At 42.0% G+C, this 22,431-nt stretch overlaps 1 protein-coding gene across 2 annotated transcripts in view; it reads left to right on the plus strand.

Moving 5' to 3' along the window:
- The window catches only part of TIAM1 (T-cell lymphoma invasion and metastasis 1), a 462,470-nt gene that overhangs the window by 170,509 nt on the left and 269,530 nt on the right, over positions 1 to 22,431 (plus strand). The window contains exon 3 of one of the 2 annotated variants that reach the window (XM_018048483.1): positions 15,587 to 15,708. The exons of the other annotated variant lie outside the window; for it this stretch is intronic. The gene's annotated coding sequence lies outside the window, so the exon portion shown is untranslated. The remainder of the gene's footprint in view (positions 1 to 15,586; positions 15,709 to 22,431) is intronic. 2 annotated transcript variants of the gene reach the window in all.

Raw genomic sequence — 22,431 nt, forward strand, 5'->3', positions numbered from 1 at the left:
TTTGACCAGTGTTTCTTGCTAGGCTGGAGAACCTCTGACTAAGGCTGTAATAAATATTTTACAGACACATGCTTTTTAGTTGAATGCTGTTCGCCTAAAGTGTTGTTAACTCAGCAAACAGTTGAATGGAATGTGAATTCCAGCAGCTGAGTGTTGGAATAAGAACCAAGTCATTTGGTTATTCTCATTTATGGTCTTGAACTCTTTGGGGGGATATCAGCTTCATTTTTTGTTGTCTTTACAGAGGCAGGATATTTTCTAGAGATAAAGGATAGTTCAAGGTCATTGTGTCATATGAAGAGCTCGTGAAGTGAATGATAAACAGATGTTGTCATCTCTGGTAAGGTGGGGGAGAGATTGGTTAATCAGATAAAATGTATGGACTGATGGGACTCAAAGATCATGGATGCAATTTCATGATAACTGTTAGAGTAGATTTACTTTTCAGATGACAGCCCCGGATGAGGCTGGGGCTAAATGTCAACTGTCCGGCTGGCTGTGATTAAGTGCTTTTGCCTCCGTGATCCCATCACGCTTTGTTGAGAATCCAATTAGCCTCTGACACTATCTGCCCAGATCTGAGCTGTTTGTGGAGGTGCCTGTCTTCTCAACTAGACTAGGAGTTCTTTGCCGTCAGGGACTGCCTAATATGGGGGCTTCCCGGGTGACGCCAGAGGTAAACAATCCGCCTGCCAATGCAAGAGACCCAAGAGGTGCGGGTTTGATCCCTGGGTTGGGAAGATCCCCTGGAGGAGGAAAAGGCCCCTCACTCTAATATTCTTGCCTGGAGACTCCCAGGGACAGAGGAGCCTAGCAGGCTACAGTCCAAGGGGTCGCAAACTGAACAAGCACTGCCCACATTTTTTGACTTTTCCTCCCCAAATCAAGCAAAATGCTTAGAGCACAGGGGATCTGTATTCCTCTGCCTCTAGCAGCTTCCAGACTATTCCTCATTCCAGTCTCATTTCTTTCTCCAGGCATCCATCTGTTTGCATGTATGTACATTTGAAACCTGTAAGGCTAAATCCTTGATAGATCATTGTGTAATTTGGGGCCATCATGAGTCAGACTGGCCTAACTTCTCTTGGGACAGCATGAAAACTGCCTGAGAGCTCCGCTGATGTTTTGTTTTTCTTCTTCAAGAAAGCAGTGGAAAGTTTTGTTTGTTTTTTCCTCTATAGTAGAAAGATTTTCGAAAAAGTATACTCATCTTTTGTGCTTCACTGTTAACACCTGGGGGAATTGTTTAAAATTCTTCTGACTGACTCTGGGAGTCGGGCTTTTAAAAGGAGTTGGCAGGGGTCTGTGGCTCTGGCTTTTCCAAGGCTGTGGAGCCTTGTGTTCTTTGAGACCTATGGAAAAATAAGGTTTTCAGTCACCTTTCCTAAAAGGGCAGTAAGTGTGAGGCAAAGTACTGTGTCTTGTGGGTCATTTAAGAGGAACTGTTAGCTGCTCAGTCATGTCCGACTCTTTGTGACCCCATGAACTGTAGCCCACCAGAGGACAGGCTCCTCTGTCCATAGGATTCTCCAGGCAAGAACACTGGAGTGGGTAGCATTCCCTTCTCCCCGACCCAGGGATCAAACTTGCGTCTCCGGCAGGCAGAGTCTTTATGGTCTGAGTCACCAGGAAAGCCCCTGGGGGTCATTTGCTTATAATGAAATGGAAAGTTCTCAAAGAAACTCGTATAAAATGGTGTTACTGCAGAGCTATGAGAAGATGCCACGGGGTAGCCAAGGAAGGTGGTAGAAAAATCAGGAAGGGATGCCAGTCTCACATTCTTCAGAGGCCCATGTAGTCTGTAAGTTTTGCTTTTCTCTACGAGGCTCTGCTGTTTTTGTTTTTGTTTTTTTTTTTAAACCTCTACTAGCAGAGTGACTTCCTTGCTTGATCTGGTTGCTCTGATTCTCAGGTTTACTGACAGTCATACGGCCTTGACTTAATACAGTGTTGCTCCCATTCAGGGCTTTGCAGACTCTCCCAGTGTCTCAATTCCAGGTTTTTAAGTTGGAGTCTGTTGGGCCATGTGGGGTCGTGTTTGCACCTCTGGTCTACCTGGCTCTTGCTGGGATGCTGGAATCATTTGTGCTTTGGGTGGCCCAAGACACGCCCAGGCAGGCTCTCTAGAAGGCGGAGTTGGTGGGAGGCAGGGATTGGCAGGGCTACCGTATCCCAATCAAGGAACAATTCACCATTGTATCTGTTTGGCTCTCTGTTGCATTACGAAAGTGGAGCCCATACCTTTTTGGACTTGTCTTAGCCTCCAGCTTTTCCCAGTTGAAGTTTCAGGTCGAGGCAGCCGACTGAGGAAGAAGCACAGAAATGCTAGTTTGTCTGTAGGTAATGAAGAGCTGGTTGTAACACTAATTAAAACCAGGGCTAGTTGGATACCTGGCCAGTCAATATTTACCTTAAGAAGTATTTTAATTCATGCCTTTGAATGAAATGAATGCATTTGAATTTGACTTTCTATATGCCCTTTTTTACTTTTTGTTTTCTTAACTTAGACTTGAAAAAAAATTCATACTGATTGTTCAGCGATTCCAGTTCTAGGGCCAAGAACTTCGATTGTTGAGGTCTTTGGACGGCAAGGGTACAGTGACAGAATGGCAAGAAGGAGAAAAGGGGAGGGCAAAGGCTGGAAGGCCACATTTCCCCACTAACTAGCTGCATGACCTTGGTAACTTGGTTCTCTGAAGCTCAGTTTCTTTATCTGTAAAATGGAGTAAGAAAAACATCCATCTTTTAATGTTCAATATAACATATTGAACATATCTATATTATTCAATGTAACATCTCATTGAATTTTATATCATGAAATTTGATATCAAATTGATACTGAATTTAGTTCAGTTGCACAGTCATGTCCGACTCTTTGCAACCCCATGGACCACAGCACGCCAGGCCTCCCTGTCCATCACCAACTCCAGGAGTTTACTCAAACTCATGTCCATCAAGTTGGTGATGCCATCCAACCATCTTATCCTCTGTCGTCCCCTTCTCCTCCTGCCTTCAATCTTTCCCAGCATCACGGTCTTTTCTAATGAGTCAGTTCTTCACATCAGGTGGCCAAAGTATTAGAGTTTCAGCTTCAGCATCAGTCCTTCCAATGAATATTCAGGACTGATTTCCTTTAGGATGGACTGGCTGGATCTCCTTGCAGTCCAAGGGACACTCAAGAGTCTTCTCCAACACCACAGTTCAAAAGCATCAATTCTTCTGCACTCAGCTTTCCTTATAGTCTAACTCTCACATCCGTAAATTGACTACTGGAAAAGCCATAGCCTTGACTAGACGGACCTTTGTTGACAGAGTAGTCTCTGCTTCTTAATATGCTGTCTAGGTCGGTTATAGCTTTTCTTCCAAGGAGCAAGTGTCTTTTAATTTCATGGCTGCAGTCGCCGTCTGCAGGGATTTGGGAGCCCCCCCACCCCGAATAAAGCTTGTCACCGTTTGCATTGTTTGCCCATCTGTGTGCCATGAAGGGATGAGACTGGATGCCATGATCTTAGTTTTCTTAATGTTGAGTTTTAAGTCAATTTTTTCACTTTCCTCTTTCACTTTCATCAGGAGGCCTTTTAGTTCTTCTTCGGTTTCTGCTATAAGGGTGTTGTTATGTGTGTATTTGAGGTTATTGATATTTCTCCCAGCAATCTTGATTCCAGTTTGTGCTTCATCCAGCCTGGCATTTGGCATGATGCGCTCTGCATATAAGTTAAATAAGCAGGGTGACAATATACAGCCTTGACATACTCCTTTCCCGATTTGGAACCAGTTTGTTGTTCCATGCCCAGTTCTAACTGTTGCTTCTTCACCTGCATACAGATTTCTCAAGAGGCAGGTCAGGTGGTCTGGTATTCCCATCTCTCTCAGAATTTTCCACAGTCTGTTGTGATCCACACAGTCAAAGGCTTTGGTGTAGTCAATAAAGCAGAAGTAGAATTATACTGAATTAAACTGAATTTTATATCATCCAGTATTATTATATTATTTGAAAGGTATTTGTGGGCTTCCCTGGTGGCTCAGCCTGTAAAGCGTCTGCCTGCAATGTGGGAGACCTGGGTTCAATCCCTGGCTCGGGAGATACCCTGGAGGAGGAAATGGCAACCCACTCCGGTACACTTGCCTGGAAAATTTCCATGGACTGAGGAGCCTGGAAGGCTACAGTCCATGGGGTCGCAAAGAGTTGGACACGACTGAGCAACTTCACTTTAACTTTTAGGCACTCAGGATATATGAGTGAAATTCATTGAGATCTTGCCCCTTGGAGCTTCTATTTTAGTACCTGCTGTCACTTCTCTAATTTAGAAGTAAAAAAAGAGTGGTTTCCTTACCTTTTTTCCAATTCTCTAAACATTTGGAATTTCCAATTCGTATTACAAATAATACTGTGTGGCAGGCATGTGGACTTACCTGTCTTTTGTAAACCAGGGTATTTGAATGCATATGTATGTGAGAACATGATCAAAAGCCATTAAAAGTCAATGAAATTGTGTCTGCATGTATTGAGAAAGGTCTGTATTTCAAGGGAAAAGTTAAATGAGCTTTATTTGAGTTCAGGGGATAAATAAAATTTGTGAGAGACCTTTATGAGCAGGTATCTTGTCTTTGATGACCCAGGGAAAGAACATTCCTACTTGTGCAGGGGGCAACTCACTTTGTTTTTATAAAATCAAAGTTAAGTATCATAATGGCTTTTAATAACCCTGAATGTCACGGTGAATTTAAGTTTGGACAATTTCAGATAACACCTCTTTTTAATTGCTGTGCTTTACTCTTCTCTTGGGCTGTGTAGCACATTCTCAAGACATAAAAATCCTCAATTTTTTAAGACTTTCACATTTTGCAACCTTTGTTATGGGAAATAGAAACTTTTGGATGCAGGCTGATTTAGATGGAAGGAAATATTTTCTTTCCCCTAGTGGATCCAAATAAGTCATTCTTCCTGTCAGAGGAAGCAATTTCCTTTCTTTGCCTTGGGATTTGAAGCAGTAATATATTGGATACAATGATTTCATCTAGTTGACCTAAACTTTAATTTATTCTTTGTTTAGCATTTTGTTATGTACCCTAAATCCACTCTAGTTTGAAATGGTACAAAGAATTTAAGGATATGCTGGTTGAAATTTTAAAGACAGTTCTTATCCAAGCAGGTATAAAAAATAATTTCATTGTTTTATAGACATATCATATCAATGTCATGTCTAAAATGTTAAAGATCTATAATAATAGAAAGTTAGTACTTTTTATTGGGCTTCCCTGGTGGCTCAGTGGTAAAGAATCCATCTGCCAATGCAGGAGACCCGGTTCGATCCCTGGGTCAGGAAGATCCCCTGGAGAAAGAAATGGCAACCCATTCCATTGTTCTAGTCTGGGAAATCCATGGACAGAGAAGCCTCATGGGCTGTAGTCCATGCTGTTGCAGAAGAGTCGGACACAACTTAGTGACTCAATGACATCAAGAAGTACTTATTAGCAGACTTAGTATTAATGGGGAAGTGAGAAAGTATTAACGAGGAAAGCATCCACTTCCAACTCGTGGAATTAATGTTGGCTTTGCTAGTTCTTCGCAATGACTAGTAGAGTGTCTTTAATTGTTTGAGAAAAGATAGAGCTTGGGGACAAGACATGCTGATGTTTCTGTTTCTGTTTTTCTTTGTCAGTGACATGGGGTAAGTGATCAGCTCCATAGTTTCACATCACACCGAGTTATCCCAAATGGCTAATGCCCTGGTTATTGTAATTGGTACAACTTTTCTCCTACACTGAGGCAACACCAAGTAATCTTCAGACCTAGGAACAGTGAATGTTGCTTGGAAGTTGCCTCAGCAAGAATCTGGGCTTCTCCAGTGGCTCAGGGATAAGGAATCTGCCTGCAATATAGAAGACCCAGGTTCAACCCCTGGGTCAGGAAGATCCCCTGGAGAAGTGAATGGCAACCCACTCCAGTATTCTCGCCTGGAGAATCCCATGGACAGAGGAGCCTGGCAGGCTACAGTCCATGGGGTCGCAAAGAGTCAGACACGACTGAAGTAAGTGAGCTTGCCCACAGGTGGCCCTAGTTGTAAAGAACCTGCATGCCAATGAAGGAGGCATAAGAGATGTAGGTACGATCCCTGGGTCAGGAGGATCCCCTGGAGAAGGGCATGGTAACCCGTTCCAGTATTCTTGCCTGGAGAATCCCATGGACATGGGAGCCTAGTGGGCTACAGTCCATAGGGTTGCAAAAAGGCGTACATGAGTGAAGCGACTTAGCATGCCACGCACACATGCAGCAAGAATTTAGCAGTGAGGACACTTCCACCATTTACCTGTGTGTCGGCCACAGGCTTAGGTGTTTGGATGTGAGGGAGAATCGGAAGCATGTAGACTTCTTCCTAGGGCTGTATTTGTTTTCATTTTTTAAGTGGATTAAAATTACATGCTGGTTTATTTAAAGAATCTGCACGTTTCCACCAGTCACGTAAACCATTCCCCCTGAGTGGGAAGGCAGCCCCAGACTCTCGGAGGCCCACCTCCCCCAATAGTTACTCATTCAGAAGGACAGCGTTAAAAAGTAAGATTGTTTAGAACATTTCCAGGCCATCGTGAAAACAGGTGCTTCCTTTGTGGGCTCAAATGAGTGAGTGTATGTTGTCATTTCAACCCAATTTCCACCCTGGTTTTAAAGAACAAAGACGTTCTCTTTTCCCTGAAAATTGACATTCGCTTGCAGAGATTGGGCACTTCCTGTGACCCTGGGTCCCCTTTCTGGGCATTAGGTGGGGGTGGGATTGGTGGGGGGATGGCGGGGCAAGAAGAGACATTGGTGACTGCTCTCCCAGGCCAATAGGAGGGGCTCAGAATATGTTTCCATCTGCACACTGGCTGGAGCTTGCTTAGAGGTTTATCAGGAACTTTCTGGTGCTTTTACTCTGCAAGTCAGCAGTGAAAAAAGCCTGCCTTCCCTTTGTTCCGAGTCAGTGTCTGTTGAAACCTGTTGCCTCTGCCTCTTCTGATCTACCTCTCGGGTCCTTTCCTTCCAAGAGGTTTTCACTCTCCCTGCCAGAAAGCAGCCCCAGCATCTTCACATTCTGACTTCTGGAGTGGAATGAAAGAGTTTCTTTCTGTAGGGAGAGGTTTGTTTTACACAGAGCTGCCTTTGACGGGTCAGACTTCCCTCAACAGATTTAGAACGTGGAGTGTTGGCGCCCAGCCATGGAAGAGTCATAAATTGTAATTTGAACGAGGTTTCATCGAGTCTTGGTCCTGTCACCTCACTGCTGGCAGGGGATGTTGGACATTCTGGGAAACCCAAAGCTGTTCTGGTCCATGTGATCGAACTACTTTACATTCGAGACACCGTGTCGAGATCTACAGTATGAGCCGAAGGTAGTCGGGTAGTTCACACGGTGTTCTGAAGAGTAGGAATAATGAGTCCAAATTGCTGCTAAGGAGTGCTTTAAATTTTTACATTGGTATAGTTTACAAGTGGTAAGACCGCTTGCTGACCTTTTGTTTGTCTAAACATTGACAAAGAGGATAGGTTAATATGATTTCTGATTCATTTTAGAGGAAATGACATTGAGCTTTCTGGGCAATTTGTGGGCTTCAGCGGTAGCTCAGCTGGTAAAGAATCTGCCTGCAATGCAGGAGAGCCGGTTCTGTTCTTGGGTCAGAAAGATCCACTGGAGAAGGGATAGGCTACCCACTCCAGTATTCTTGGGCTTCCCTGGTGGCTCAGCTGGTAAAGAATCCACCTGCAATGTGGGAGACCTGGGTTGTATCCCTGGCTTGGGAAGATCCCCTGGAGAAGGGAATGGCTACCTACTCCAATATTCTGGCCTGGAGAATTTCATGGACTCTATAGTCCACGAGGTCGCAGAGTTGGACACGACTGAGCGACTTAATTTCTAGTTTAAAAAAAAGCTAATTGAAGCAAATCTGGCAAAATGTAACGTGTTCCTTTCAGGTGGCAGGTATAAAGATGTTTATATATTGATCTTTATTTCTTTTTTCCAGAAGAATGGAGAAAAGGGGGAGGAAAAGAGAAGAGAGAAAGAAAGCAAAAAAAAAAAAAAAATGCATGGACCGTTGACAATGCTTTAAAAATTATTTTAACTTTTTGTTGACTATAGTTGATGTATAGTATTACATAAGTTGCAAGTGTACAATATAGTGATTCACAATTTTAAAGTTTATACTCCATTTATAGTTATTATAAAATATTGGCTATATTCCCTGTGTTGTACAGTGTATCCTTATATCTTATTTTATCCATGATAGTTTGTGCCTCCTAATTCCCCATCCCTGTCTTGCTCCTCCTCACTTTCTTGATCCCATTGGTAACCACGTTTGTTCTCTACATCTGTGAGTCTTTTTCCTTTTTATTATTATATTTGTTAGTTGTATTTTTTAGGTTCAACCTATCAGTGATGTCATCCAGTATTTGTTTTTCTAAAACTGTCTGATTTACTTCCGGTACTATAATGCTCCTCAGTCCACCCATGTTGTTGCGCACGGTGAGATTTCATTCTTTCTTAGAGCTGAGTAATATTCCATTGTGAGTATGTACCACATCTGCTCAGTTATTCATCTCTTGGTGGACACTTGGGTTGCTTCTGTATCTTGGCTATTGTAGATAATGCTGCCACGTGCGTTGGAGTGCAGGTATCTTTTTGTATTAGTGTTTTGGGGTGTGTGTGTGTGTGTTTCTTTTTTTCTTTTCTTTTTTTTTTTTTTACATATATCTAGGAATGGGACTGCTGGATCATATGGTGGCTCTGTTTTTGCTTCGTTGAGAAATCTCTGTACTGTTTTCCACATCAGCTACAACTTACATACCCATCAACAGTGTGTGAGGTTCCCTTTCTTCCACATCCTCTTAACAGTGCGTTTTGGTGCAAAAAGACCTGTGTAAGAACTTGGTCCTGTCTGTGTGGCTTTGGCCAAGCCAACTTCCCTGCCTTAGTTTTTGTCATATTAAATGACATTTAGAAGCAAGCATGATAGTGCTTTGTTGAGCGATAATATCTCTTAAAAGGCAAACACTCTGCCTAGTGCATGGAAGATACCCCAACGATCCTAGTTTCCATTTATGACCCTTTCCTTGTAGCGTCACAGATCTTTAGCTGGATGGAACACAGACCCTGCCTGATTTTATATCGATCTTTTTTTTCTCTCTTGTGGTGTGCAGGCTTTTCCTGTTTGCTGTCTGCAGGCTTCTCTCTGGTGCCTGGGCTTAGTTACCTCCACTCAGGGCATAGGGAACTAGCAATGGGTTGAAGGACTAGAAGCGCTTGTGTGGGAAAGGCGTGGAAGAATAGAGGTTGAGGCCATGGGCCCGTCACCTGCGGGAACTTCTTGCTTGGATTTTATTTGCGTTTGACAGTAAGCGACATACTTGAACTACAAAACTGGCTTCTCTCCTCCTCTAAAGAGACTCCGTTAGTCGTGTTTTGCAGAGAAGATGGAAAATAATAGTGTATCTGTTACTTTGATTACAATTCCCATCATATAATAATTAACTGCTAGCTGTAATTATAGGACTTCCTCTAATTTCACTTAGCACCTTGGGGACCTCTATTAGCCTGTATCCCAATCAATTTCGCAGCCGTTAAGGAGAGGGGGGAAAAAAAAGGCATATTGCTGTTGAATTTTAAATACAGAGGGGAGAATGCTCCATCTATTTGCACTCCACTCGCCTGTCTAATTTTCCTTCGGTTTATAAGGCTCCCCGCCTCTGCCCAGGCCCTCTTTGCTGGCAAGCTGATGCAGGCATGTAACATGTTGTTTCTCTAATTAGGACATCCTCTCACAGATAGCTGTTAATGAATTCTGTGCATCCCGCGTCCTTTTGGTAACCTCTCAAATTCGGATAGCAAACATTTTCAGCTGACAGCCAAGGGAACGCGTGTCCCCTCCCCAAGGTGGATGTCTCAGTCAGTATTTATTCTCCTGTCTGCCACCTTTTGCTACCCTCTTATCCTCTCGGTAAGTTCATTTATGTAGAGAGATGTTATCACATTTGCTTTTTCAGTTGGGTTGAAGAGTCACTTCTCCTGTCCTAGAAAATAAAGGAAGGATCTCCTGTCTGCCTCTTCGGCATCTTGGGTGACTTGCCGTGTTTGGATAACCCCTGCCTCTCCCTGCTGTTCTTGAGAAAGCCCTTCTTACCGACACAATGCCTGCATCCCTGCCCCAGGGACCAGCTTCGCTCTGGAGGTGAACGGTGATCTGTGTTGGGTTGTTACTTCGCTGGAAGTAGCCCCTTGAGAAGCAGGGCCATCTCCAGACAGACAGCTCAGTCTTATTCGTTTGCAAATAAGGTCTGTAGCTGGTGGGTAAGAACTGGGATCACTCCACACCGTGGAAGAAGAAACCCAAGGCTTACAAAGTGAGGATGTGGAGGGGTGATTGTCCAGTGCTGGTGGCCCAGTCATTGGCATGGTGAGCCCTGAATCGACTCGTGTGTGTGTGAATGAACTGCATTTCTTCACAGTGGTTTTGGGGTCACAGCAAAACTGAGCAGAAAGCTCAGAGTTCCACACACCTCTTGCCCCTCATCGCTGCCCTAATCCCCAGCCTTTTTCATCATCAACACATCAACACCTTCCCCTCCATCCCCCGCCCCAGAGTGGTACATTTGTGAACCCGAATCTGTGAACCTGTTTCAACACGTCGTTATCACGCGGAGCCCGTGGTTGTACATTCTTTGTGTTCCACATTCTGGGAGTTTGGACAAATGTGTAATGTTCTGTATCCAGCGTTATGGTATCCTGCAGGCGAGTTTCACTGCCCTGAATGTCCTCTGTGCTCCACCTAACTACCCGTCTCCTCCCCAGTCTCTGGCCATCTCTGTCTTTTTATTGTCCCTGTAGTTTTGCTTTTTCCAGAATGTCATATGGACTTCCCTGGTGGCGCAGACGGTAAAGCGTCTGTCTACGATGCGGGGAGACCCAGGTTCGATCCCTGGGTTGGGAAGATCCCTTGGAGAAGGAAATGGCAATCCACTCCAGCACTATTGCCTGGAAAATCTCATGGACAGAGGAGCCTGGTAGGCTACAGTCCATGGGGTCGCAAAGAGTCGGACACGACTGAGTGACTTCACATTCACATTCAGAATGTCATATAATTGGAATCATGTGGTATGTAGCCTTTTCCTATCATCTTGCTTTATGCATTTCAGGCTCTTCTGTGTCTTTTTGTGGTTTGATAGCTCATTTCTCTTTAGCGCTGAATGATATTCTATTGTATGGTGTACCCTAGTTTATTTATCCAGTCACATAGTAAAGAATGTCTTGGTTACTTCCAGGGTTTGGCAATTATGAATAAAGATGCCAGAAACATTCATGAGCAGATTTTTATGTGGATGTAATATATACGTATCTTGATATATGTTTAAGGAAGTTTTATTTTTTTCTGAGGTGCTTGATGGTATACCATTTGAAAAATATCAAAAAAAGAAGAAAAATTAAAAAATTCAGTACAAGCCCATTTATTAATTTAATGTAATAAAACACATGAGATTGGAGCTGTCTTGGAAAATGTAGGACACATGGTAATTTTATATTAAATAGTGGTAAAGACAGGCAAGATAGGGGCATTCTAAATGCTGGCTCAGTTTCCATGAAGATCGCTTCTCAAGCTGACTTTTTATGATAATCAACGTTCAAACAAACACTGTCAGCTCTGCAGAATGCTGATTTGGAAGTCCCTTGAGCAGCTGATCTTCAGGTACTGAAATTCTCCCCCGTAAAGAATCCAGATATGCATTAGCCATGACCTTAGGGCTGGTGAAGGGGAATCATCCATGTGGAACCCAGGGGATTGGCTGCATGCATGTTTTATAAAGCCTGATGTCACTGTTGGGGTGGTAGGAGCGTGTGTCTCTCCTGGGTATCTCCTGGCTGGAGTAGAGGCTGCTGCTGGCGAGGTGAGGGCTCGTGGAGTAGCCACACCTGAATAGCAGCTCCAGAAGAGGATATAAATTGACCCAGGCATCCTATTGCTTTTCATTGTTCTCTTTATATATATATATTTTAAAGAACATTCATAGGTTTCTTGTGGATTTTTTAAATGAAGCCTCCAGGCTCCTCTATCCATGGGATTTTCCAAGCAAGAATACTGGAGTGGGCTGCCATGCCCTCCTCCAGGGGATCTTCCTGACCCAGTCTTCGAACCTGTGTCTTCTGCATTGCAGGTGGATTCTTTGCTGCTGAGCCACCGGGTCAGCCTAAATATGTGTGTGTGTATATATATAAACTGCTAATCCCAAACTCCCAATCCATGCCCCCCCAACCCCCCTCCCCTTGGCAGTCACAAATCTGTTCTGTCTGTGAGTCTGTTTCTGTTTTGTAGATTTGTGTTGTATTTTAGATCCCATGTTTAAGTGATATTGTATGTTGCTTTTCTTTCTCTGACTTACTTCACTTAGTATGGCAATCTCTAGGTTCAGCCTTGTTGCTGGAAGTGGCTTGACTTCATTCTTTTTCATGGCTGAGTGATATTCCAGTGTGTGTGTGTGTGTGTGTGTGTGTGTGTGTGTGTGTGTGTGTGTGTGTGTGTGTGCGTGCGTGCGTGCACGTGTGCACAGATCATCTCTTTTTAATCTGCCCTTATTATTCTTTTTCTTGTTTTGACGGCACCACACAGCCTGTGGGATGTGGGATCTTAGTTCCCTGGCCAGGTATTGAACCTGGACCCTCAGCAGTGAAAGCACAGAGCCCTAACCACTGGGCTGCCAGGGGATTCCCTCGTTATTCATTTTTAGCAAGGCAAACAAATCATAAGTCAACTAAAAATGATCTTTTCATGATTTCTGTGAGTGGGCCTATATACCTAGCCACTTTTTAAAAAATTTAAATATCTATTGTTCCTTTTTGTGAAAGAGCTGGTCCATAGCAAGAGGACACGTGAAGGCTTGGATGCTGCTGCTGCTGTTGCTAAGTCGCTCACTCCTGTCTTAGCGACCCCATGGACTGCAGCCTACCAGGCTCCTCCGTCCATGGGATTCTCCAGGCAAGAGTACTGGAGTGGGTTGCTATTGCCTTCTCTGAAGGCTTGTATAACCTATGTCTAAGTATAGAAATTTATAAAAAGTTGTAAGTCACGCTAATAAATTATGAAATAAAAGATGTTTTAGTCTCCTCCCTTGACAAATAAGCTTTCATAATGATCTAGGAAAATTGGGTTCAGATTTAGAAAGATTTGACTCCTTGATATACCAGGAGGAATCCTGGAGGTGAGGAGCAGCCAGCCTCCAACCCATAGCTCATCATTACCTTCCCACCCCGGCTCCTTCTTGGACCGTGGTCATCACAACCTACATAAACATGCTCGCTCTGCAAACCGCGTGGATGGCTGGCCTGCTCTGCTGTGTGCCCTGTAGAGCGCACAGTCTCTGCCCCCACCCTGGGTGGGACAGGAGCAGGAAAGTCTTCGAAGGGGATTTGCACTAGGGCCCGGGTAACTGGGTGTGTTCTGGAGAGGGCTGGGGCTGGCATCCATCCATGGCTGCCGATGGGGGTCAGAGGAGGCCCTCTGATGTGAGTGCCCATGTCTGGCCCTTTGCCTGGTATTAGAGATGCTTCTGGAAAAAAGGATCCAGAATCTTTGCTACCGGAGTCTTTGCGCTTTGCTTTTGATCTTAGAAAAGTCTAGTTCAGTTTGGTTGCTCAGTTTTGTTCGCCTCTTTTCAACCCTATGGACTGCAGCACGCCAGGCCTCCCTGTCCATCGTCAACTCCTGGAGCTTACTCAAACTCATGTCCATTGAGTCGGTGATGCCGTACAGCCATCTCATCCTCTGTCGTCTCCTAAAAGTTAGCCATCACTTTTCACATAATGAAAGTAGACTGAGAAGCACCCACTTTTAAATTCATTGGAACTCAGCAGCATGCAGTTCAAAAGTTGTTATTATCAGGTGGTTGTCATTGTATCCCTGCAGAGTCTCTTTTAGAAAGCTCTAGACTTGATCAGATACTGAGTAGACATTGATGGAAGTCTTTTTGCTTTGTTTTTTGTCTTTTTTTTTTTCCCTTTTCAGGAACTGTAATGAAGTTGTTGCCTAAAAACTAACTCGTGGCATTGGATCCCAGGGATCACAGTTTCCTTTGAGCTAATGTAATGATTCACCTCCTGGAATCTTCTTAATGGTATTCTTAATGCTTGCAACATCTGTGATTGTGTAGATGTTCCCATGTTCTTAATTCTTGCTTTGAAGAGGATTCTCATGAAATGAGCTCATTTCAGTACACAGGAATAGTCAAAATCAAGGTCAAGTTTAAACTGGAAGGGGTGTTTCTAAAAAGTAGAAGAGTGAAGGGTTGTCATTTTTGGTAATAATAGTATAAAGGTTTTACAAAATTAGTGAAGGTCTCAAAATACTTTGGAGATATGTTCTCCTGGTGATTTGAGTGTATTAAAGCAATGCTTTGCTTTTACATCATGAGTTATTTAATCAAGATGGAAAATATAGTGTCCATTAAAAGCAGAGACATTAGTTTGCCAACAAAGGTCCATCTAGTTAAAGCTGTGGTTTTTCCAATAGTCATGTATGGATGTGAGAGTTGGACTATAAAGAAAGCTGAGCGCCGAAGAACTGATGCTTTTGAACTGTGGTGTTGGAGAAGACTCTTTAGAGTCCCTTGGACTGCAGGGAGATCCAACCAGTCCATCCTAAAGGAAATCAGTCCTGAATATTCATTGGAAGGACTGATGCTGAACTGAAACTCCAATACTTTGGCCACCTGATGGGAAGAGCTGACTCATTTATTTGGAAAAGACCCTGATGCTGGGAAAGATTGAGGGTGGGAGGAGAAGGGGATGACAGAGGATGAGATGGTTGGATGGCATCACCAACTCAATGAACATGAGTTTGAGTGAGCTCCGGGAGTTGGTGATGGACAGGGAGGCCTGGCTTGCTGCAGTCCGTGGGGTCGCAGAGTCGGACACGACTGAGCGACCGAACTGAGCTGAATACTGTATGTAGAGAGCTGGGTACTCAGATTGGGTAATGTGACTTCCCACCAAGACCAGAGGACTCACTCACCAGTTCTGTCTCTCTTGCTTTGCAAAGTGTTTGTTTCAAAGACTATAAAGTAATTTCTCTTGTTCTGAGTTTAAAAAAAAAAAAAAATTTGGCTGTGTTGTACGGCTTGTGGGATCTCAGTTCCTTGACCAGCTATCGAAGTCATGTCCCCTTCAGTGGAAGCACAAAGTCTTAAACACTGGACTGACAGGGAAACTTCTAAAAAAATGTTTCTGATAAGATAATAAAAAGGATCTAAGATGAGGAAGCTTGTACAGAAAAGAGATCTGTTCCAGGGTTTTTCCCCCCCGCCACCGCCCCCACTGCTAGAAGTATTCCTAACTACCAGAGTAATGAAATAAATTTGTCATGTTGGATGTAGTGCGTGGTGGGCCACAGAATGAAGAGCCCGAAACTCAGAGTGGAGGCCTGACGTTTATGGTTATAAATGTGTACTTTAAGAATTGATTTATAAAGAGGAACACCAGCGCTAACATAGATAAACTGAAGCTTGTTCTCATTAAGTAGGTTGGACAGTTCATCAAATCTTGGTTCAAATCTCTCTTTCTCTCTGCAGGTTGGAAATAAGAGATTAAATGTCTGTCGTCCACGGCAAGGGACTTTGATCGTCAGTGGCTGGTTCAGATGACTATAAAATGCAGTTGGGCAAAGTGTGTATGCCTCGTGCTTAGTACAGGGGTAAGCAAACGAGGACCCAAAGTCCACATCTCGGCTATTGCCTCTTTCGTTAGTCCCTTAAGCTAAGAGTGTGTTTTACGTTTTTTTAACTGGCTGGAAAAAAATCATAAGGAGAATAATACTGTGCGGTGGGAGAAAACCGTATGAAATTCAAGTTTCAGTGTCCATGAATAAAGTTTTATTGGAATGCGGCCATGCTTTTTCATTCATGTATTGCCTCTGGCAGCTTTCACGCTGCAGTGGCAGAGTTGAGTAGGTGTGACAGAGACCATATGTCCTGGAAAGCCTAAAATATTTACTCTCTGTCCCTTTGCAGAAAGTATTTGCTGAGCCCTGCTTAGTGGAAGCAGGTACATGCTGCCGGCGGCCTATGCCCTTCCTTCCATCTCCTTTTCTCTAATACATGAATGAATGGATGTTTGATTATATTGATGGATAACACTTATATAGTGCTCCCTGGTTTCCAGTTTACTTAACTTTTAATAACTCTGTGATGTAGATACAATTATTATCTTCATTTTATAGGTAAAGAAATTGAGGCATAAGAGACACTGGCAACTATCCAAGTGAGCAGTCGAGATGGACTTTTGCTGATTCTGATTTTTATATTTAAAACAAACTCAAATAGCCCTGAAGTACAAAATAAGATCTAGAATAACTTGAGAAAGTTAGGAAACAAATAAACAAACAAAAAAAAAACAAAAAAAAGTAAGCACCTTCTTCCCTCTTAATCTTGGACACTTTTTTCATTTGCTGATGCGTCTCTTTGATTATTTTTATTTCCCAAGCCTCTTTGGATGTTCTCTGTTTCCTTGAGTATCGTAACAGTTTGGTCCATTCATTCAACTCGGAATTCCTGTGTCTAGTGCTGTGCTGTGCTAGAGGCTGAGGGCACGTCTGTGAACACACCAGGATGTACGATCCCTGGTGAGCTTGCTCTTTAGGCATTCAACTGCAGATGATAATTTTGAAATGGCAGGTCCCAGCAGATAGAGGAGCAGCTGTCAGATCAGGAAACCTGTCTGTCCACTGGCCCAGATCTTTCTGAGGTTTTACAGCATAACCTTGGAACATCTTTTCATTTTCCGTTCCAGATTTCCATTCTGGGAAATGCAAACTTCCAGCGAGTTAAGCTGGTCTTAACAAAGTCAGAGGCCCCAAATGATGTCACGTTCTCTGAGTTGTCTAGTTTACATGCATTCCTTGTTTGCAGGGATACAGCTTGTTGGTGTGTAACTTTACGATGTAGACACACACATCCAATATGATGCATGCAATCAAATGTGGATATAAGAACTGCTGTTTCCCTCGGCATACCTGGAGCTGCCAGTGGGAGGGACAACCTGAACTAGGAAGGGATGAACGCAGACAGGTCCAAGGTCAGCTGGGGGGATCTGTGAACGCACATTTGGAGCTTGTTTGCAAGGCAGAGTGAGAAAACTGGGTGTGTGAAGAGGTGTGGATACAGGGTGCACTTACCAATTTTTTGAGTTCCTGAGGAGTTACATATACCCCAGCCTCAGGCACAAAATAGGTGTTCACTAAACATCATTCTGCAAAGTCTTTGTACTCCTCAGTGGCTCTTGATGGCTCTTAGAATCACTATATGTTTTGATTGACAGGCTAGGATTAAAACATCTTATTGAAAAAACAAAGAAACAAACATTTTACTCTGTAAGTTTATTGAAAAGGTTGTTACATATTTTTAAACTTTTAATTTTATATTGGAGTATAGTTGCTTAACTGTGTTAGTCACAGGTGTACAACAAAGTGATTCCGTTTTACATATACATGTATCTATTCTTTATCAAATTCTTTTCCCAGTTAGGTTGTTACAAAATATTGAGCAGAATTCCTTCTGCTATACAGTAGGTCCCTGTTGGTTATCCACACTTTTTAAAGATGTTTATGATACGAGAAATATGGCTTAGGTACACAGTGTACTATAATACTTCACAAAGGTGAAAATGATTAGTTTTCTGTATTGAAGAGACAGAAGCATAATTCTTGAACTGAAGATGTTGCATGGATCACTATTTTACTATTTTACATTATTTTGAATCATACACTTTTATTAATTTTCAAGTTTATTTCCTATGCTTTTTATTGCAAATACCTTGTCTTTTTGTTTTTCCCCAGCTTCACTGAGATATAATTGACCAATAAGAATTGTATATATTTAAGGTATACAACATGGTGTTTTGATATATATTATGTCTACATTGTGAAACGATTACCATAGGTCACTTAACATAGGAACCTCTTTTTCTTTTTTGATGGTGGTGCAGATACTTAAGATCTGCTCTCTTAGCAAATTTCAAGTTACAATACAATATTATTAACTATGTCACTGTGTTGTATGTTAGATATCCAAATCTTATTATACTGTATAACTGAAACTTTACTCTTTGATCAACATCTCCCCATATTCGCCACCCCTGCTCCAGCAACTGTCATTCTACTGTTCTTTTGAGTTGAGCTCGTGTAGATTCCACATAAGTGAGATCATGCAGTATTTGTCTTTCCGTGCCTGGCTTTTTCAGTTTAGCATATAATGTCCCCAAGTTCATCCATGTTGTTGCAAAGGATACAACTGCCTTCTTTTCAAGACCAAGCTCCCTTCTTTTTCAAGGCTGAATACCATTCGTGCAATGCTAAATTGCTTGTGTCTGACTCTTTGCAACCCTATGGACTAGCCTGCCAGCCTCCTCTGTCCACAGGATTCTCTCCAGGCAAGAATACTGGACTGGGTTGCCATGCCCTCCTCCATAGGCTCTTCCTGACCCAGTGGTTGAACCCGTATCTCTTACATTTCCTTCAAAGGCCGTGGATTCTTGACCACTAGCACCACTGGAGAAGCCCATACACATTCTGGCTTCTCTGTCCATGGAATTCTCCAGGCAGGAATACTGGAGTGGCCAGCCATTCCCTTCTCGCATATATAAAACCTGATTTCCTTTATCCAGTCATCTGCTGCTGGACACTTAGGGTGTTCCATATTTCCGTATCTTGGCTATTTTGAATAATGCTGCAGTGAACTTGGGAGTATGCACATCTCTTTAAGGCCCAGCTTTCGTTTTCTTTGGATGTATAACCAGAAGTGGGATTACTAGCTCATATGGTAGTTCTGTTTTTAATTTGTTGTGAAATATCCCCGTTGTTTTCCATAATGGCTCTACAAATTCTCACTTGGAATGCATGGGTTCCCTTTTCTCTGCATCCTTTCCAACACTTGTTATCTTTTGTCTTTTAGATAATAGCCATTCTAACAGGTGTGAGGCGATAAGTCATTGTGATTTTGATTTCCATTTCTCAGATAACGAGTGACATTAAGCCCTTTTCATATGAATGTTGACCCTATGTATGTCTTCTTTTGAGAATAACTATTCCGGTGCTTTGCTCATTTTAAATTTTGGATATCTTCTGTTTGTTTGGTATTGAGTTTTTTATATATTTTGAATATTAACCTCTGCTAATGATTTTTAAATATTTTCTTAAAACTTCATAGGTCATCTCTTTACTCTAGTGATGGTTTCCTTTGTTACACAGAACCTTTTTAGTTTGATGTGATCCCACTTATTTATTTTTTCTTGTCTTAGCTGTGTCAGACCAAAAAAATCATTGCCCAGACCAAGGTAAGGAAGTTTTTTCCCCATGTTTTCTTCTTTGAGTTTTCCAGTTGCAGGTCTTATATGTAAGTTGTTAATCAGTTTTGAGTTGATTTTTATATATGGTGTGAGATAAGGGTCCAGTTTCATTCTTCTGAATGTGGATATCTAGTTTTCCTCAAATCATTTATTGAAGAGACTATTCTTTGTTCATTGTATATTCTTGGCTCCTTTGTCATAAATTAATTAACCACACATACATGGGTTTATTTCTGGGCCCTCTATTTTGTTCCAGTGGCCTGTATGTCCACTTTTAATGCAAATATCATACTGTTTTGATTACTGTAGCTTTGTAAAATATTTTAAAATCAGGACATGTGATGTCTTCAGTTTTGTTCTTTTATGCTCAAGATTGCTTTGTTTATTTGGAATCCTTTGTGGTTCCATATGAATTTTAGATTCTTCTCCCCTATTTCTGTGAAAAATGCCTAGAATTCTGGAATTTTCAAAGGGATTGCGCTGAGGGTGTAGATTGTATCGAATAGTTATGGGACATTTTAACAGTATTAATTCTACTAAACATAGGATATTTTCCCATTTATTTGTTTCTTCAGTTTCTTCCATCGAGACTTTGTAGCCTTCAAGTACAGACCTTTCACCTCCTTGCTTAAATTTATTTCTAAGGATTTTATTCCTTTTAGTGCTATTATAAATGGGATTGTTTTCTTCTTAATTTCTATTTTGGATAGCTTATTGTTAGTTTATAGAAATGCAAGTGATTTTTATGTGTGTAGTTCTAACACATTTTTGTTGTTGTTGAGTTTTTAGAGTTTTCTGTATATAAGATCATTTCATCCGTAGAGTGGATTTAGCTGCTTCTCTTCTGATTTGGATACTTTTTATTTATTTTTCTTACCTAATTGCTTTGTGTGTGATTTCCAGTAATGTGTTGAATAGAGCTGGTAAGAGTGGGCATCTTTGTCTTGTTCATGGTCTTAGAGGAAAAGCTTTTAGTTTCTCACTGTTGAAAATGATGTTAGCTGAGGGCTTGTCAGATATCCATCTGTGCCTAAATCATTGAAAGTTTTTATCATGAAGTCGCCAGTCCATTCTGAAGGAGATCAGCCCTGGGATTTCTTTGGAAGGAATGATGCTAAAGCTGAAACTCCAGTACTTTGGCCACCTCATGCGAAGAGTTGACTCATTGGAAAAGACTCTGATGCTGGGAGGGATTGGGGGCAGGAGGAGAAGGGGACGACAGAGGATGAGATGGCTGGATGGCATCACTGACTCAATGAACGTGAGTCTGGAGTTGGTGATGGACAGGGAGGCTTGGCGTGCTGCCATTCATGGGGTCGCAAAGAAGTCGGACACGCCTGAGCGACTGAACTGAACTGAACTGAACTGATATTGAATTCTGTCAAATGCTTTTCCTTCATCTGTTGAGATGATTGTAAGTTTTTTCCCCTTCATTCTGTTAATGTGGTATATCACATATGTGCATATGTTGAATTGTACTTATGTCCAGGGATAAATTCTCCTGATTATGTTTTTTGAAACTTTTAATGTGCTATTGAATTTGGTTTGCTAGTATTTTGATGATGACTTTTATGTCTGTTTCATCAGGGATATTGGTCTGTAATTCTCTTGCAGTGTCCTTATCTGACTTTGGTATCAGGGTAATTTTGGTCTCATGAGTTTGGAAGTGTTTCCTCCTCTTCAATATTTTGAAAGTTTGGGATGAGTTAACATTCATTCTTTAAATACTTGGTGGAATTCACCAGTGAAGTCACAGGGAAATACCTTAATTTTTATTATCTCATTTTAAGTATCATCAATGGACTGCCAATTTTTAAAGGTTTTGTTTTGTATAGCATAAAAAGATACTTCAAGTCTGTGTCATTCTGCATACTACATTCTTTTCATTGGCTACCCTTCAGAGTTATATTGTAATCGGGAAAAAAGAAGCCACAGAGCCGTCAGGAGGCCATTAAAGTTTGTGACAATTTATTCTCTTTTTAAAATTTCTTTAATGAGATACAGACCAGCCTGATAGCTAGAGGTCGGAAATGTTGAGATTGGAAATTTTATGCATCTGATTCACCAGTGTGACTTTGTCAGAATATATAGTTGATCTTTCTGCTGTTCATCTCCTCCCGCTGTTAGGTTGGCACTGGACGGGTGTGAGCCTGCACAGCCACGCTCTGTGTCTTTTGTGCTTTCAGCCAGTGGCTTTCACGCTTGCTTGTGGCTCTGCATACAGACACGTAGTTTACTGATGAGTGCTGAGGTTTCCAGCCGTGTGGGTCTCTGGTGTTTGCGTTCGAGCTCACAAAAGCGTTGCCTGTGAGAGATGCTTACCGTTTTGTTCTTTTCCTTCTTCCCTTTTAATCTCTGAGTCAGGAGTTTGCACTTACCTAGTTTAAATGTCTCCTGCACAAATCTCATCTCATAGAGTTTTATTGGGCTGCTTGGTATCATAATCGAAGAACGGGACTATGTTATCTTTGTCCCCTTGAAAGGCTTGGCACATGGCGCATAAGAGCTTGTGGGTTTTGTTGTTAGTTTTTTTGTATTTGTGTATTTATAAAGCTGGTTTTAGAGAGGTACCCTATGCCAGTTCCTTGCTTAGAAATTTATATGAGTTATTTATCTTGCACAATAACCCAGTGGGAGAGGCGCTATTACTTCCTTCCTTTATTACATGTAGGGAAACTGTGGCTTGGAGAGGTTAAGTGGAGCATTGAAGGTCAATCAGCTTTTGAGTGATGGTGGAGTTGAGAGACACACTAGTTCTGATTCCAAAGCCCCTGTTCCTACCCAATCTGATATAACGCAAGATGTTTTAAATTTAATGGATAGCCTGTTTTATGAAAACAGTGTATATGTTAATTTTAGTATCTGGACCATTTTAATGAGCTAGAAAAGCTATGGCACCAAGAACATTCCTTTTCTTTATATCATGACTGGTAATGGGATGGATTACCTTCTAATGGACTTTTTCTTTTAAACAACTTTAGTGAGCTGTAATTTACATACCCACTTGACTTCACTTTCCAAGATGTCTGGCTCTAGATTAGTGATCACATCATCATGATTATCTGGGTCGTGAAGA

Source organism: Capra hircus, chromosome 1 (assembly GCF_001704415.2).
Source record: "Capra hircus breed San Clemente chromosome 1, ASM170441v1, whole genome shotgun sequence".
In the NCBI taxonomy this organism is placed as follows: Eukaryota; Metazoa; Chordata; class Mammalia; order Artiodactyla; family Bovidae; genus Capra; species Capra hircus.